Below are 6,783 nucleotides of genomic sequence, written 5' to 3'. Positions count from 1 at the left end.
GTGTAAAACTTTCCCTTTGCCAGAGTGAAGAAAAAATAAGAGAGACATTCTGTAAGTGTAAAACTTTCCCTTTGCCAGAGTGAACAAAAAAATAAGAGAGACATTCTGTGTTTTAAAACAGCTTTTTGAACTCTGCAGAGTACAGCTGTGACTGCACCGTGAACGATGTAGAAACTGAGAAATAAAAGCTGCAGGTTTTAGAAACTAGTGAGAATTGAACTAAATAAAATAGAGCTATGAAAGAATCAGTCAGTTACAGGTATTTAGCTGCAGAACAGAGCATATTAAATACACATTTTCTCATTAAAGAATCCATTTATTAAAAAAAAAAAGCTCTTAGAAGTGTATTTTTACCTAATAAAAGAATCAGTCAGTTACAGGTATTTAGCTGCAGAACAGAGCATATTAAATACACATTTTCTCATTAAAGAATCCATTTATTAAAAAAAAAAAAGCTCTTAGAAGCGTATTTTTCCCTAATAAAGGTAAAATTGAAATAATACATTATCAGTGTGCATTTTCCTACTGCTGCATTAATTCATTATAAAGCAGATAAATATTTTTCATTATAAGTATTGAACAATTTATGCAGCTGAGACAGATTTGAAGTGAAAATATATTCAGCGAGCAGTAACATGTTTAACCTTTCTCTCTGGTCTCAGCCTCTCCTGCTAGTGGTGAGCTTTGTGATCTGCTCTTTCTCATCTGGGTTTCTATTAGCAGCCACGCATGAGTCAGTGGGGAGCAGAATGTTTTCCTCAATGGTTGAATTATTTGGCTGTATAAACAAATTCATAAATACCAGGAAGAGAAGAATTTTGGTCCAGAGAACATCAAAGAGGTCAGTGGGAGGGAACAACATGAAATTTGGTAATGTATTAGCACGTAAATTGCTCCTCTTGTCTTAATGTATTCCACTTGTTGACATAACAAGACTGATGATTAGAGGGAAAAGCACTTGTTAAAGAATAATTGGAAATCACACCATAAAAACCCCAACTTTTTTTTTAAGGTGCAAAGGCACATGTTGTACAAGTGCTGATACTGAAAGGTGTATTCAACAGAATGACCTACTTAACGTGAAATGCTTCTCAAAGAGAAAGAATTTGAGTTTCTGCTCTGTTACTCCAGTTTCATATCAGAGCAGCAGACAGATCAGTGGAGTTACACTGATGTAAAAAGAGCATTGCATTCGTCTGGAATTTTTTGGTTGTGAAGGTGCAGCAGAGCCAAGGCTTTTAACGGTGTATGAGGTTAATTTGTAAAGTTGGTGATGCCATAACATTCTAAGGATGTTTGACTTCTGCATGAAGTTCAATTTGAATTATGTCCAAATTGTAGTGTTGTTTGTCCAATTAATATTGTATTACCTCTATGAAATTTGTATTTCTTGTGCATATAATCTTTTGTATACACGTGTGCATGTGCAGGCATGTTTAGGGCATCCTTGACTGCTGTATGAAGGCACTGCATGACAAATTTTGAATAACTATGTATGAGAAAATATCAAACAGACAAATGATGGAAATAATTAAATCACTGTCCTTTTCTGTCCTATTACGAGGCTTCATCCTAATTCAGTGCTAGTATTTAACAAGCCTGTTAAACAGCATCTCTGTGTGGTCTTGTGAAAATGGCCTCTGTGAGTAGTCGAGAAACACAGCATAGACGGGCATATATAATGCACATCCTTCTTAGAGCTGTTCTCAAAGATGGCTTCATCTCACAAAATCAGGTTTGAAAAAATCAGAGATGAAAGAATGGTGGCTATCTCATTGACCTGTGTGTTTCTTGCAGGCATCATAGTGAGACCTGAATCTTTCCTGTGGCCTCTGCACAAGTGCTATACGAATAAGCACATTGAAAACAACTATCCCCCAGGGGTTTTTTTATTTTTTTTTTTTTTTCCCTAAGTTAGAAGCAATTTTTTAAACTGTGCCAAACACAGGCTAAACAAACAGCAATAGGAATTTTTTCCTATAAATAAAAAGTCCTGAGAAGTCAAAAGACCTAGCATTCAGGTGATCTTTGCTGGATACAGAGAAAATGAAGTAGTGAAGGCTGCCTTTACTCATGCTCAATGATACTTCTGTCCAAAAATACTGTCAAATCCAAAGAAACTCTACATATACATTACACTGTATTTTCAGTTGAAATGACTGTTTTCTTGCTACCACTTTGACTTTTTTTAAAAAATGTATTTCCTTACTTGGGTGGATTTTAGTTCCAGTCCAGATGGATGTTTTGGTTTTGTCTCCTTAATTTAAGGCTGAGTGTGAAAGTCGAGCTAATGAGCTTCTGAACTGAACTGTTTCAAGTTTCCAGTACTCATGTGCAACTGGAAGATACATGGGTGTCTGCAATTGTAGTTTGTAGAAACACAGTCTGGCAGGAACTTTGTGAAGTCCAGGCAGACACAGAAGACCAGGAAAGCTGCATGTCACTTCCAGTTCTGGGGCAGCTACGGATAGCTAAAGTAAGAACAAATGCTACACTGCTTTTTATGCGAAGTTGCTATGAGTAAAGCTGGTGTAACAATAATTTTTGGAAGCATTATAGAAAGCTGGAGAACAGTGTTTACTACCTTACATGGTAAATTTGGCTTACGGGAAATCTGTATGTTTTAGTAAATTCACATGGACTGTGCTAAGTGTGCATGTAGCCCAGCTAATTCTGGCTGAATTAGAAGGCCCCTGCTGAGTTCTGATGGAGTTGCCTTAGAGTCTAAATGTATGCATTCAATCTAGATGTCAAAAAGACCTAATATCATAATAAACGTAAAAAGTTATGAAAATACCCAAAAACCAGAAACCAGGCCATAAAACTCACTGAACTAGGGTTCGAGTTGCACTGGGTCTTATCCAAGCAAATAGTGTTGCACGTCAACATTTATATACAGAAGTTTTTGCGAGTCTCTAAAACCGATCAGTAGACACTCCATGTTAACAGAAGTGGTTATTTTCCTCTGTAACTTGCCATCCACCATGATGAACTGCAAACCCAGCTACAGTTGTCTGGAAGTCCAGCAGAGTTTTTCTCTGATGCTTTGCTCCAGTCATCTGCCAGTTCACATGTCAAAATGTTTGCCCACAGAGTATAATATTATAATTTGGTTTGGGATTTGCAAGTATTCTGAAGATGCCCTGTCACGTTACTAATCCATTTCTGAAATGGAATGCTTTTGCCTGTATAAATTTTCCAGTTCTGTCATATAAATTCACTGAGATAAACATAAAATCTCAGCAGACAGACAACAAAAATCTTATTCACGAGAAGATTCTTTTTTTAACAACTGCCTGAGACCAGTGTCATGTCTTGAGGGTTTTAGTTATGAATTGTTGCAAGTTTCTGTAATAACAACAAAATGTTTTCACTTTATTCACGTTTGCCATCTTCCTCTTGAAGAAATAGCCTACATTTAACAGAAAATATGTAAGACTTTTTTTTGTGTTTTTTTTTTCAAATGATCCAGTCTCTTCAGGCCCTTGGAAAACAGTTATCACACCGGTCAACTCTTGTTTGCTGTTATGTAGGAAAAGGAAATATTTTATAACATTATAAATCTTTCCAGTGATGGAATGATTTCTCAAAAGTGATGAACCATCACAAAAGCATTTTATTTGCTGGGAATGTGGAAGAGTTGTTATTAGACTATACAAAAGGATGTATTTTTTGCTGTTTTGTACACCTGAAATCTTTATTTATATTTGAGATGACTGGAGAGAAGTGCTAATTTTAATAGGCTTTTTTTTTTCCTGAAAAGATGGAAAAAGATACTGAACTGGCAGTTTACTGTATTTTGTGTTTTATTATAGCTGGATTGTTTTATACTCTTGCAGCTCAGGTTGTATGACTGTTGAATTTTACTTCCCAAAGAGTTTCTACTCCTTTTAATTTGGCAAGGGGGGATAATCTGGTGGTTTAGATTAGTGAGTTGATTTCTGGGAGGTCTGCAGTTCCTCACCTGTCTATAAACTTCTTGGACAATTGCAGATTAGTTACTTCATGTGAAATACTCAGCAGGCAAATTGTGTTCTGACACCCTTGCATGTTGTGTGCATTTACACTGTATGAGCACAGACAGGCTTGTGTTGTACAGCATGACACATGCATACCTGTTGTTGAGGTTTGTTAGGTGATACTACAGATCACACAGTTTAGTGAAGTCAAGAAGTGCAAGGCTTAGGCACTTACTAATGATTGTTTAATCTACCAGTTGCCCTCACTCTGAGGGGATATGGTAGTGGCTTAATTTTTTGCAGCAGTGGCACCAACAGCTCTATGATGGAAGAAAACATGTAAATTTAAGAGTTTTATGGATGTTTCACTGTATTAGTGCACTTAATATAATACACTTACACCCATGAAATTAATCTTGTTTCCCCTTTTTTGGCAATTTGTACAGGCAATACTACTGGCCATCAGTTTGTAGTAGCAAAGCCCTGAGGATGACATGATCCAAGCGGTTCATTCTTTCTCACTCTGTTTTAAGATGTTCAGAAGCGCAATATTTTCCAAAGGTCTGCCTTTGGTTTCCCTATATTCCACCCACAAGGAAAATCCTGGGATAGTAGATGGATTTTTGTCTGTTTTTTCACATTATATCCCTTTCTGGTTTTAATTATATATTGTGGACAGTATGCTCACTGTGTGAGTTCACTTGTTACTAAACATTACACTTTCTGTTGTTTCTTCTAGGTAGAGAACAGACCCAAATATTATGGAAGAGAGTAAGTAACATACATCTCTGAAAGTGGTTTATCCGGACATGCCGGTTGATAATAGTTACAGAAAAGATTGCAAGCATTTACTCTGGGCCTTTGGTTCTTCTGTATGTTTTACACCAGTGTGTCTTGCTTGCCATCAGATTATTATTGCAGTACCATCACTTTTGTCTGCCTAAAATTACAGATGCATTTTCTGACGGATATGGATATCATTGAGCTCTACCTTACGTGAGAAAAACATCTGTTACTGTACTTTCACAGGGTTGTCTCTTTCTATGCGCCCCCCCCCCCCAGTTGGCATTTGCAAAAGATGTTTGTGTGCAGGAAAAAAGAGATTTGGATCACAAATGCAATATAAGTGTTACAGTATATATATGCCTTCCATTTCAGACCACTAAGGCAAAGATGGTTAGATTTAGTGTGGGGAAGCAAAGCAGATCTTATTTGTGTTTATTTTGGTAAAAGATGTGTAGTATTGCTAGGTTATTACACCAGTAATTACTGAGATTATATGCAATCCCAAAGATTTTAGCCAATTGCCATAATATCCCTGAATGATGCAAAATGTAGGATTGTATGCCACTGGCACAAAACGTGCACAGTCCACAGAAGAAAATGGATTTATTTCTACATATTAAATTGATGGATGCAGATTCAAAAAACAATGTACTTGCTTCATAGAAGCCTTTCTAAACCAATTAAAGTGATTTCAAATACAGGCAGAAGGGGAGATTAGTTTAAGCTCTAGACTCCTGCAAATCAGTCAATTTTATCTTTGTTTCTTTTTTAATTACCGTGCTTGGCAGTTTTTAAAAGAAGAGGACAAGGTGATTTAAGAGTGAAAAGGCATGTGTTTCAAAAAGTTTTTGTTCCTTAGATTCCATGGGATGATCTCAAGGGAGGAAGCTGACCAATTATTAAGTGTTGCAGAGGGAAGCTATCTCATTCGTGAAAGCCAACGGCAACCCGGAACCTACACTTTGGCATTAAGGTTGGTAATGAATATTTCATTTTTAAATTTATGAAATATGCAAAAGATTGTACTGTGTTGTTGACCTTAGCACTTAAACTTCCTTGTGATTTGTTCTAATTTTTTAAAAATATCATGGTCAGCATTTAATGAACTGGTACTTTTTTTACCCTAGTTACAGATTTGGTATCTTTAACCTTCCCTAACCCTTTCTAAAGTGCTAACATTCCTTATTGTTTGCACCACCAGGCTAACAGCAATTGTGTTTTTGTTGGTGGTGCTTCATTTTGCTCTTTTCCCACTATGATACAGATGTGACCCCTTGTAGACATTGGGAGAGCAGGCAGTCAAGAAATAAAAGGCATCTTATGAGTTCACGTGACTAGTCTACTGTGTGGGTTACTTACTTACTAGCTAGCTGTTGCTGAAGAGTAATTAATTCTCTTTAGTCCCTCTGTGAGATGGTCATCAAATCAGGAGGTTTTTTTGTTTCAACACCTGTTAGCTAGCAATGCAGATCTGTTTCCTCACTCTGCAAAATTCTGACAAGTGAATCAGATAGAAATAAAAAACTGAAATAAAAAATAATTTGAATAGTTGTAAGTTTTAAATTGTTTAATTAGTTTTCAAGTAATGAAGGTTATTTTGGCCTGGGCTGTATACCTAAGTGCTCAGATGGGAGATGATGAGTGTTAGCAAGGTTTTAAATCTAAGACAAAAAAAACATGGAAGGAGAAGGTGCAGTTACTATAAGTTTTATATGGGTAAAATGAGATTATTATTAAAATATGGATATCATGAAATAATAGGTTGCAATTAATGAAGTTTATTTTTCAGGGGAAAAAAAGGTATATTTTACTGAGATATTTGTCTCTGTAGAAATAAAATTCCAAATAGAAACATTATTGGTTTGCATTAACAGTGTAAATAAATTGGTGTTGCTTATTTTAGGGTCTAATACTCCATTTCATCTACTTCTGTTCTTGCAATATTCTCTCAAAGGTAAAAAGAAAACAGTTGTTTTAACACCTGGCTCGAAGACAAAGACCTCCTGCCCCTTGCTTCTGATGGTGCAGAAGGCACAGG

General features: G+C 36.2%; 1 long non-coding RNA gene across 1 annotated transcript in view; it reads left to right on the top strand.

Annotated features, from left to right (window-relative positions):
• The first annotated feature begins 4,691 nt into the window (after window positions 1-4,691).
• LOC104465979 overlaps window positions 4,692-6,783 on the top strand; it is a 16,967-nt gene continuing 14,875 nt past the window's right edge. The window contains exons 1-2 of the long non-coding RNA XR_727596.1: window positions 4,692-4,730; window positions 5,605-5,718. This is a non-coding gene — a long non-coding RNA (uncharacterized LOC104465979). The remainder of the gene's footprint in view (window positions 4,731-5,604; window positions 5,719-6,783) is intronic.

The sequence above is a fragment of the Pterocles gutturalis genome, unplaced genomic scaffold (assembly GCF_000699245.1).
Source record: "Pterocles gutturalis isolate BGI_N339 unplaced genomic scaffold, ASM69924v1 scaffold46228, whole genome shotgun sequence".
NCBI lineage: Eukaryota > Metazoa > Chordata > Aves > Pterocliformes > Pteroclidae > Pterocles > Pterocles gutturalis.
The sequence above is the reverse complement of the archived record's forward strand: the minus strand, read 5'-3'. Positions and strand labels throughout refer to the sequence as shown.